The following is a 12,067-nucleotide window of genomic DNA, read 5'->3' as shown; positions in this document are numbered from 1 at the left end:
ATTATCATATTGAGTATTCACAACAATCCTGTCAGAGACATATCAATAATAAAGATATTTAAAATGCATTAAGCTCTTACTAGTGGAGTTCTTATGTTACTGATAATGGAAAACTAAGAGACATTAGGTTGCTTAGGGCCGGAATAGAATCTCTGCATAGAGTAGAATCAAATGAACTTGGTTGGTTAGAGTTAACCCCTTTAGTTATCCTTTTAGGTATACAAAGGGTAACTGTCCAGTCAAATTACTTGCTAATTATTTTGTATCAGATGAACACATATTTGGGAATAGCCTCAATGAAATGCTAAAATGCAGTTTTCTCTGGGAATAGATTAAAACATGATTCAATCTACATTCAGCAACAAACTTTCGAAGGCAGCCAATCCCAAACTATCTTCCTTTCAGTGACTGATGACACCATCGTGTATATTAAGCCACTCGTTGGAATGAGCAATAACCTTACTGACTTTTGGGAGAGGGTACCTTTTTAGCTAATGCATAAAATTAAAGTTTCTTGCTCACTCCAGGCAAGTCATATGACTGAAAATACTAGAGTTCTCATGAGTTGAGTGTATTAATTAATTGGAAAAGTGATAAAGAAGGGAGCAGAAAATAGGGGCATCGTTTGGGAAACTATATGGTTACCCATGAAAGCTGCAGCCATGAATCTCTCTTCACTTGCCTGCCCTTCTCCCCCTCCTATCCCCTAATAACCCATAATAACTTATTTTGGGTGCCACAGGTCATGGTCACAAATTTTGATGAGGAGTCAGCCCTTCTCATCAAAAATAAGTCATTGAGTATCCTTATCCCCTCCGTGCTCTGCTCTATCCTGAGTGGAACAATAAAATAGAGGGTGTCATCTGATTCAGAATTTATAAACTAGAGCTGGTAAGGACCATGAGGGGTAGTCAGTATTTATTTATTTGTTCATTCAATCAGCTGCTCAAAGGATATCTTATTAGTTAATGCATTGCATAAAGCTCTAAGAAAGGAGAGTGTAAATTGTTTTCTAGGAACTTCCATATCAATGTTTTATGCCTAAAGGCTTAGCTGTTGAATAGCATGTATCTGCAGACACATGAGGTGAAAACTAGGGAAATCAAGAAAGGCTGGGAAAACTGGAGAATTAGATTTTAATGTTCAGTCAGTGAATGACTTGAAATGAACAGTATCCGTAAGTCAATTGTTTCCCATAATAGCCACTGAATATTGTTTTTGAGGGAATGATTTTCTTTCTGAACAGATACTTCAATCTTTAGATAAAAATGACCATGACTGTGGAACAGGTGGTGGCAGGAATAATGCTGAAGTGTTCTACTTAGCAGGACTCACGGTCCTCACCAATGCAGATGACTCCCAACAAGATGGTAAGTAACTGTTTTCAACCAATTCACATGAATAAGCTTTTTATAAAAATACACTACCTTTTCTGGACCCACATTGATTCTCCCTCTAAATCCTCACTGCTCCCACAGCACAATTTTTAAAATTAAGTTAAACTTTTAAAATTTTATTGTGGTAAGAACATTTAGCATGAACTTTTCCCTAATAACAAATTAAGTGTACAAAGCATTATTTTTTAAATTTTTTTATTGAAGAATAATTGCTTTATAGAATTTTGTTGTTTTCTGTCAAACCTCAACATGAATTAGCCATGGATACACATATATACCCTCCCTTTTTGAACCTCCCTCCCATCTCCCACCCCATCCCACCCCTCTGGATTGATATAGAGCTCCTGTTTGAGTTCCTAAGCCATACAGAAATTTCCCATTGCTATCTATTTTGCATATGGTAACGTAAGTTTCCATGTTACTCTTTCCATACATCTCACCCTCTCCTCCCCTCTCCCCATGTCCATAAGTCTATTCTCTATGTCTGTTTCTCCATTGCTGCCCTGTGAATAATTCTTCAGTACCATTTTTCTAGATTCTGTACATATGTGTTAGAATATGATATTTATCTTTCTCTTTTTGACTCACTTCACTCTGTATAATATAGTATAATAGGTTCTAGGTTAATCCACCTCATCAGAATTGACTCAAGTGTGTTCCTTTTTGTGGCCAAATAATATTCCATTGTGTATATGTACCATAACTTCTTTATCCATTCATCTGTCGATGGATATCCAGGTTGCTTCCATGTTCTAGCTATTGTAAATAGTGCTGCAGTGAACAATGGGATACATGTGTCTTTTTCAATTTTGGTTTCCTCAGGGTATACACCTAGGAGTGGGATTGCTGGGTCACATGGTGGTTTTATTCCTAGTTTTTTAAGAAATCTCCATACCGTCTTCCATAGTGGCTGTATCAATTTACATTCCCACCAACAGTGCAACAGTGTTCCCTTTTTTCCACACCCTCTCCAGCATTTGTTGTTTGTAGACTTTTTGATGATGGCCATTCTGACCGGTGTGAGGTAATATCTCACTGTGCTTTTGATTTGCATTTCTCTAATAAAAAGCAATGTTGAGCATCTTTTCATGTGTTTGTTAGCCATCTGTATATCTTCTTTGGAGAAATGTCTGTTTAGGTCTTTCTCCTACTTTTTGATTGGGTTGTTTGTTATTCTGGTATTGAGTTGTATGAGCTGCTTGTACATTTTGGAAATTAATCCTTTGCCAGTTGTTTCATTTGCTATTATTTTCTCCCATTCTCAGGGTTGTCTTTTCACCTTGTTTATAGTTTCCTTTGCTGTGAAAAAGTTTTTAAGTTTAATCAGGTCCCACTTGTCTACTTTTGTTTTTATTTCCATTACTCTAGGAGGTGGGTCATAGAGGATCTTGCTTTGATTTATGTCATTGAGTGTTCTGCCTAATATTTTCCTCTATGAGTTTTATAGTTTCTTGTCTTACATTTAGGTCTTTAATCCATTTTGAGTTTATCTTTGTGTTTGATATTAGGAAGTGTTCTAATTTCATTCTTTTGCATGTAGCTATCCAGTTTTCCCAGCACCATTTATGGAAGAGGCTGTCTTTGCCCTATTGTATATTCATGCCTCCTTTGTCCAAATAAGGTACCCATAGGTGCATGGGTTTATTTCTGGGCTTTCTATTTTGTTCCATTGGTCTATATTTCTGTTTTTGTGCCAGTACCATACTGTCTTGATAACTGTAGCTTTTTAGTATAATCTGAAGTCAGAAAGGTTGATTCCTCCAGCTCCATTCTTCTTTCTCAAGACTGCTTTGGCCATTCGGGTCTTTTGTGTTTCCATATGAATTATGATTTGTGACCCAAGATGTGGTCTATCCTGGAGAATGTTCCATGTGCACTTGAGAAGAAGGTGTATTCTTCTGCATTTGGATGGAATGTCCTGAAGATAGCAATAAGATCCATCTCATCTAATGTATCATTTAAGACTTGTGTTTCCTTATTAATATTCTGTTTTGATGATCTGTCCATTGGTGTGAGGAGGGTGTTAAAGTCTCCTACTATTATTGTGTTACTGTCAATTTCTCCTTTTATGTCTGTTAGTGTTTGTCTTATGTATTGAGGTGTTCCTGTGTTGGGTGCATAGATATTTACAATTGTTATGTCTTCCTCTTGGATTGATCCCTTGATCATTATGTAGTGTCCTTCCTTATCTCTTGTAATCTTTATTTTGAGGTCTATTTTGTCTGATAGGAGGATTGCTGCTCCAGCTTTCTTTTGCTGCCCATTTGCATGGAATGTATTTTTTCATACTCTTGCTTTCAGTCTGTATGTGTCTTTAGGTCTGAAGTGGGTTTCTTGTAGACAGCATAAATATGGGTCTTGTTTTTGTATCCATTCAGCCAGCCTGTGTCTTTTGATTGGAGCATTTAATCCATTTACATTTAAAGTAATTATTGATATATATGTTCCTATTGTCATTTTCTGTCATGGTCCAGGCATGGATTGGAAAAGAATTTCCAGACATGAGACAGAATGAGAGGGAAATAAAGTTTATTAGAGTGGGAGACACTGTTAGAACAGCGGGCCAGCTCAAGGGAGAACCAATGTTGAACAGTTGTCCTTAGTCCACTTTTATACCAAGGGTACAAGGAGTAGGATAGGAGTCTTGTGGGTCATTTGCTGATTGGATGAGGCATGTATAATGTGCGGGGGAAGAGTAGAGCAGGTACCTTCTCCCTATGGGGTAGGAGGAGAGACAGGTTATACTGTTCCATTAATAGTTACAACATGGGGGAGGGAAGGACAATAAAGGTCTGGTTTTTCCATTCCTGCATTCCAAGACCTTCCTTGGTTTTATCTGCTCTTTTGTCCTTGGGTCACCATATTTTCTTAATTGTTTGGGGTTGATTTTGTAGATCTTTTTTCTTCTCTTGTATTTCTTGACTATATAAGCCCCTTTAACATTTTTGTAAAGCTGGTTTGGTGGTACTGAATTCTTTTAACTTTTGCTTTTCTGAAAAGCTTCTTATTTCTCCATCAATTTTGAATGAGATCCTTGCTGGGTACAGTAATCTTGGCTGTAGATTTTCCCCTTTCAGAACTTAAAATATATCCTGCCATTCACTTCTGGCCTGCTGAGTTTCTGCTGAAAGATCAGCTGTTAAGCATATGGGGTTTCCCTTGTATGCTATTTGTTGCTTCTCCCCTGCTGCTTTTAATATTCTTTCTTTGTGTTCAGTCTTAGTTTGATTAGTATGTGTCTTGGCATATGTTTCTCCTTGGGTTTATCCTCTATGGGACTCTTTGTGTTTCTTGGACTTGATTGACTATTTCCTTTTCCACGTTGGGGAAATTTTTAACTATAATCTCTTCAAAAATTTTCTCATACCCTTTCTTTTTCTCTTCTTCTTCTGGGACCCCTATAATTCACATGTTGGTGTGTTTGATATTGTCCCAGAAGTCTCTGAGACTATCCTCAGTTATTTTCATTCTTTTTACTTTATTCTGCTCTTCAGAAGTTATTTCCACCATTTTACCTTCCAGCTCACTGATTCGTTCTGCTTCAGATATTTTGCTATTGATTCCTTCTAGAGAGTTTTTAATTTCAGTAACTGTGTTGTTTGTCTCTGTATGTTTATTCTTTAATTCTTCTAGGTCTTTGTTAACTGATTCTTGCATTTTATCCACTTTGTTTTCAAGGTTTTTGATCATCTTTAATATCATTATTCTGAATTATTTTTCAGGTAGCTTCCCTATTTCCTCTTCATGCATTTGGACTTCTGTGTTTCTAGTTTGTTCTTTCATTTGTGTAGTATTTCTCTGTCTTTTCATTATTTTTTTAAAACTCATTGTGTTTGAGGTCTCCTTTTCCAGGTCAAGGTTGAATTCTTTCTTCCATTTGGTTTCTGCTCTCCTAAGGTTGGCCCAGTCGTTTGTGTAAGCTTTGTATAGGGTGAGATTTGTGCTGAGTTTTTGTTTGCTTGTTTTTCCTCTGATGGGCAAGGCTGAGTGCGGTGATAATTCTGTCTGCTGATATTTGAGTTTGTATTTTTGTTTCGTTTGTTGTTTAGATGAGGCGTCCTGCACAGGGTGCTACTGGTGGTTGGGTGATGCCAGGTCTGGTATTCAGGTGGTCTCCTCTGTGTGAGTTCTCACTATTCGATACTCCTTAGGGTTAGTTCTCTGTTAATCTAGGGTCTTGGAGTCAGTGCTCCCACTCCAAAGTCTCAGGGCTTGATCTCTTTTTGAATCAAGCTTCTTCATGTACCAGAGAATTCCTTATAAAGCCTTTTCCATGTTTGAATCACTGTTTCATACTTTAAACATACACTGGTCCCAGTTTCCAGAATCCCAAGAGAGCAGAGGAAAACATGGCTTTTCCTGAAAGAACTGGGCACAAACTTACGAAGCATTGTTGTTGCCTAGAGGTACAGTGCTGTACAGCAGCTCTCTAGAGCTTATTCATTTCACTAATTGAAACATTAGTCTCATTGATTAGTAACACTCTATTTTCCCCTCCCCTGAAAGTGAAAATGAAAGTCACTCAGTCATGTCTGACTCTATCAGAGTGACTGGTATCCAGTTAAATGCATGGCTTCCATTTTAATTATTGCAAAAGCTAGGTATGATGGGACTTCAGGATGAAATAATGATCAGTTCAGTTCAGTTGCTCAGTCATATCTGACTCTTCCTGACCCCATGGACTGCAGCATACCAGGCTTCCCTGTCCATCACCAACTCCCGGAGCTTACTCAAACTCAAGTCCATTGAGTCGGTGATGCCACCCAAACAAGTCCTCCTCTGTTGTCCCCTTCACCTCCTGTCTTCAATCTTTCCTAGCATCGGGGTCTTTTCCAATGAAATAATAATAGCCAACATTAATTAGATACTTACTATGTGCCAGGTGTTTTTAAGACTTATCATCAGATTTTCTCATTGAACACTCATCCCAATCACATGCAGTAGGTACTCTCAATACTCCCATTTTCCAGATGAAGACCTCAAAGCATAGAGAAATTAATAATAATATGCCCAATGTCACGCCAGGCAAGAATACTAGAGTGGGTAGCCATTTCTTCTCTAGGAACTATACTATCAAAGTGTTATTCACTCAGTCATGTCCAGCTATTTGTGACCCCATGGACTGTAGCTTGCCAGGCTCCTCTGTCCATGAAATTCTCCAGGCAAGAATACTGGAGTGGGTAACCATTCCCTTCTCCAGGGGGTCTTCCTGACCCAAGGATTGAACCCGGGTCACCCACATTGCTGGCAGATTCTTGACTGTCTGAGCCACAGCTCCCTTTTTCAGTACACGCAATGTCACGGGGCAGTGTGTGGCACAGGCAGAATTTAAACCCAGGTCAGACAGATAGTAGATCCCACTGCACTGGCGGCCACTGTGCTCTACTGGACACGACTTCTTTTCTTTGGTCTATTAATGTTTGAGACCTATCCAGATTATTTGGAAGATGGGTCTGATAAATCCAATTTTTATATACCATTTAAATTTCAGACACACTATTAATAATGTTAGTTATTAATTATTGGAGGAGTTACAGATACTGTGTTGTCATAACCATAATAGCAACAACAAAGGTTCCTCCCATTTCAACAGGTACTTGCCTAAACAGTATCATTAGAAGACAGTATGTAAGGAACAGTGTTTTTTAGAATCAGAGCCTATCTTTGGATCTTGGCTTCCTATGTATAGCTATGTGACCCTAGCCACATTACTTCATCTCTCCAAGCCTCAGTTTTTTTCTTCTGCAAAATGGAGACAATTTCTTTCTGTCTGGCAGACTTAGGAGGATGAATTATGAGAGCTAAATAAGATTAGGCAGGTGAAGCACTTAGCCCAGGAGGAGCTCAATAAACAGTCATCTATAATGCTTCATTCTCACCAGAGCCACAGTCTGACCTCGGGCTAGGTAGAAATTATAATCATGATAATGGCAAAGTGAGCTTCTGAATACTGAGCTATCTTGCCAAGTCCAAATGACTGGGAGAGATGGGTCCACCACAAGTATCACAGCTTCCATTCTGTGGTCCAGTGGCCTTTGCACTTCATGATACTGCCTCTTGGCTTCAGGTCTGGTTCTGTCACTTAGCAGCTGGGCCCACTTGGACAAGCCCCTCCTGCTCTCTCCACTGCTGTTTCCTGACGTCTGATGAAGAAGTACAATACATGGGTGCTCAGTTATGTCTGACCCTTTGCAACCCCATGAACTGTAGCCCACCAGGCACCTCTGTCCATGGAATCTTTCCAGGCAAGAATACTGGAGTGGGTTGTCATTTCCTACTCCAGGGGATCTTCCCAATCCAGGGATCAAACCCGCATCTCTTGCATCTCCTGCATTGGCAGGCAGATTCTTTACCACTGCACAACCTGGGAAGCCAAGAGCATGATCAATTCTAAAGTCCCATTCCATGGCTTTTGAGAAAACAGAAGAGGAAAGCAACCTAAATGAAAACTCTTGTTCTTCTATCCACCCACTCAGACTTCATACTGACCATGGCTTGACTGTCTTGCAGTCAAGTGGAGGGTGACTGTTTAAGGGTTTTAAAACCAATCATACAGTCTAATTGAAAAAACTCTGGGGATGTTTACAAGATGTCTACAAGATAAAGGGTAAGACTCAGGTGTTCATGATGACTGTCTTCAAGGAATGGGTGAATATGTAGCTTTTTCTATATAAAAGGATTAACTGTGAGAGGGCTTCCCTGTTGGTGCAGATGGTAAAGAATCTGCCAGTAACTTGAGAGACCTGGGTTCGATTCCTGGGTCAGGAAGATACTCTGGAGAAGGAAATCAAAACCCACTCTAGTATTCTTGCCTGGGAAATCCCATGAATGGAGCAGCCTGGTGGACTACAGTCCATTGAGTCACAAAGAGTCGGACACAACTAAGCAGCTAACACTTCACATAACTCTGTGAGTACCAATAAGGGAATCAGTAGTTAGATAGTTAGATTTTGATTTAGAAGATATAAGAGAGAGTTTTCCAGCCATTAGACTCTTTGTTATGGTACAGGCTGTCTGGGGAGAAAATAATTTCCCATTCTAGGATTAGTGCCCGCAGGGGCTGGTCTACCACTGGTACTAGATGTAGTGGGGCAAGGGTGCCAGGAAGCTGGACCAGAGCTTCCAAGTCCAGACCTGAAACTTTGAATCTGTACTTGGCTAAGAGCAGTTGTATTATCGTCTCCGCATCCACATTCAAACACCCTCTGATCCGGAAGTGCTGTTCCAATGGAGCCCCTCGGCGGGAAGAGGCGTGGGAGGAGCGGGCTGCGCGCGTTACCGTCAGCCAGAAAGTGTCAGAGCTTCTGCTCGGTGCTGCAGCCTCCGCCCAAAGTGAGGCTGGAGGGAGGATTCCTTCATCCCTGTGACTCTGGGAAGGCGAGGTGCACGTCACAGCTCCCCTCCGTGCAGCGCAGTGAGAGGACACTGGCAGAGTTTGTGCTGCCGTGGGAAGGAGCGCTTCCAAACTTGGTTTAATGCAGGAAAAATGAAGCAGAAGCTCCTTCCGTTCAGCTTAAAAAGCTGAGTGGGCAGAGGTGGTAATACTAGCTTGGACACCACTCGTCCCCGCTCTGTCACTAACCCACGATGTAGCAGCTGCAGACCGGTTTTGTTTTGTTTTTTTTTAAATCCCCTAAGAGCTAATTTGTAAAATGAAAATACTTGACTAAATGATTCTGTGATATTCATTCTGTGTGTCCATCACTGGCCATGCACAATACTTAAAGTCTTGCTTAAAGACAGTTACTATAGTTTGAAGAAACAATATGTTATTCTTCATTTTGCCACAAAGCATCATCAACAAGAAATAATAGAAGTAGAAGGAATCCCAATAAGTGTATATATTAGTAGAAAAGAATTTCCTTTAGTTCAGTTTCACATGATTTGAGTGGTAAATAGTGATGAGTACAATTTACTTAAATCTTGTTTAATTTTACTGACTACCTTTTAGCCTGTTTTCTTTGGTTTCTTCTGAATTCTAGCTGTACCACCATGAAGATCATGCAAGTCAAGGTAGAGGATAAGTAAGGAAAACATTGCAATTTTAGTTTAATTTTGTACTTTAAAAAAAGTCAATGACTTTACATTCTTACTATTTAAAAAATCTTTTATTAAAATTTTTCCAGTTTTATTGAGATATGATTAACACATAACATTGTATAATTTTCAGATATACAACATGATGATTTGAATTGTATGAATACTGTGAAATGCTTGCCACAATAAGTTCAAGATACATTACCTCTTATAACTACAAATTTTTCTTCCCTGTTAAATAACTTGTCTTAAAAAGAATTTAACAACTTGCTTGTACTTTTTCCCTGAAACTATAAAAACATATAAATAAGTAAGCTCTGAAAAATATTTTAAAATATAAAATATCTTAAATTCTCAGCAATAGTTACAGGGAAATTCTCATGTAACTTATTAACATACGTAATGCATATATTTTCATGACTTAAAAAATTTGAAGTAATACAATGTGCAGACTTTAAAAATGCCAAAAAATAAAATTTATCAGAAATCAGCAAAAAGTTTAAGAATAAGCATTAAAAAAAACCTGTCAATTTTCTTACACTACCCTTTCCCCAGAGTGTTAATGCTGTGAACAGATTTCTAAATGGGATCATATTAATAAATGTGATACTGCATTTCTTCAATGTGCTTTTTAAAAATGTTAGAAAAATATCACAACTTACTTCCACATTAGTACACAGAAAGTAATAGTGTGAAGTATAAAGTAAAAATCCCTGACCTCACTACCCACCTGCTTTCCAAGATATTGTAGTTGTTTACATTTTTATATCCTTCCAGAAATTTTCTATGCCCATCAACATTTATATCTACATCTATATCTCTCTATATTTTGTTCTATGGGTTATTACCATTCTGCACCTTAATTTTTATACTTAATGTATTTTAGACACTTTAAATCAAGAATTTTGTTTTTCTATTTAGATACAACAAAAATTAAATGTTTGGTAAAATTCCTTAAAATTTTAAATTAAACGTTGAATGTTGTACTTTAACAAATAACTCTATTGTATATTATGTTTACCCTATCTTTTTATATTTCTAATTTAGATGTATCAAACACATACATGAAAATTGCATGCAGAATTTCCTTGGAAAATTGGTTATGGAAAGTATATCATGTTCCTCAAAGGTATTCTAAAACTTTACTTTTAATTGCCTTAAGAAATTTAAAATTATTCGAGCTTGACAGATAAATGGTCTGTCATTCTTCCAAGGATTCCTTGATAATTAAGGATAGCACTGACATTTAGTCATAGTTAATTTGGTTGATCATTGGGTTGGTTTTTTCCCTCAGTATTTAGCAGAATTAATGGTCTTTGCAGAAGAATACTAATTCACTTGGCTTCCCTGGTGGCTCAGTGGTAAAGAATCCACCTGCCAATGCAGAAGACCCAAGTTTGATCCTTGGGTCCAGAAGATCCCCTGGAGAAGGAAATGGCAACCCACTCTAGTATTCTTACTTGGAAAATCCCATGGACAGAAGAGCCTGACTGGCTACAGTTCATGGGGCCACAAAAGAATAGACACGACTTAGCAACTAGACAATAATAACAACTTTACTCACCTTAAACTTTTACTAAGCAAGTAGTTTAGGGTGATCTGGGCTTTGCATTTCTACATAATTATTTGAGTCTTTCTAGACAACTGCTTTGTAATAAACACTCCAACAATATATCATCCATTTTGGTAAGTATTAAAATATCTCCAAAGCTATTTATCTAACAAATAAAAGGAAGTACTATTTTCCTCACATAATAAACACACACTGTAAAACACTGATGATCTGTAAGCCTTGGGAAACAATCAGTTTTTGTTTGGTTATCACGACTTGTCTGATGCACAACAGCCTCCTTTGTGCCATTTGCCCATCTAAAACCACTTCTCCTTGACGTGTCACGCAGAATCCATGCAGATACACCCGCAGCAGTGCTCTTGCTTACAGCTCCAGCTTATCTGCCAGCAACCCTTGCCACCATCCCCCTACTGTGCACTTTCTGTATCACCAGTACCTGCTCTTTGCAGTCTTCATACTCTTTCCTTGAAGTCCTCTTTCTTAATCAACCCCCACTTCGCTCCTGGCAATCTGCATTTCACATTTAACAACCCACCTCAGACACCGAGATCTCCAAAAAGTGGCCCCCAAAGAATTAAACACTTCTCTGCATTCTCATTATAGTCTGTACACACTAATATTGAAGCACTTATTACCCTCTGTGATAATGTGTTTGTTTACCTATTTCTCTCCTTTTATTGAGTGAATTCCTTCAAGGCAGACCCTCTATTATTGATTCCCATCCTTGGTCTTAGGACTGTACTATGCACATGATAGACACTTAGGAAATGTCCTTTGAAAAGATAACTAACTGATGGACTCTGGTGTTATGAAGATTCCTTTCGTTTCAGCTCTTTTGTATACTCTACTTTTCTTATTCGGGTTCACTGAATGTAATTTAATTTCTATTGGCTAATTTACCACAGTCCTTTCAATGTACGGCAGTGAAAACAGAAAGAGGGCCTATAGTCTAGGTTGAACCTGTTCACTCGGGCTGCTATGCCAGCGTACCACAGACTGGTGGCTTATAGGCAACAGAGATCTACGTCTATCAGTCATGGAGCCTGGGAAGTCCAAGGTC

The 12,067-nt window shown here is 38.5% G+C and overlaps 1 pseudogene; it reads left to right on the top strand.

Moving 5' to 3' along the window:
* The window catches only part of LOC122431805, a 39,992-nt pseudogene extending 30,567 nt beyond the window's left edge, over positions 1 to 9,425 (top strand).
* Positions 9,426 to 12,067: the final 2,642 nt, after the last annotated feature.

The sequence above is a fragment of the Cervus canadensis genome, chromosome 30 (assembly GCF_019320065.1).
Source record: "Cervus canadensis isolate Bull #8, Minnesota chromosome 30, ASM1932006v1, whole genome shotgun sequence".
NCBI classification, from domain to species: Eukaryota; Metazoa; Chordata; class Mammalia; order Artiodactyla; family Cervidae; genus Cervus; species Cervus canadensis.
Note: the sequence above shows the minus strand (reverse complement) of the source record. Positions and strands in the feature narration are given on the sequence as shown.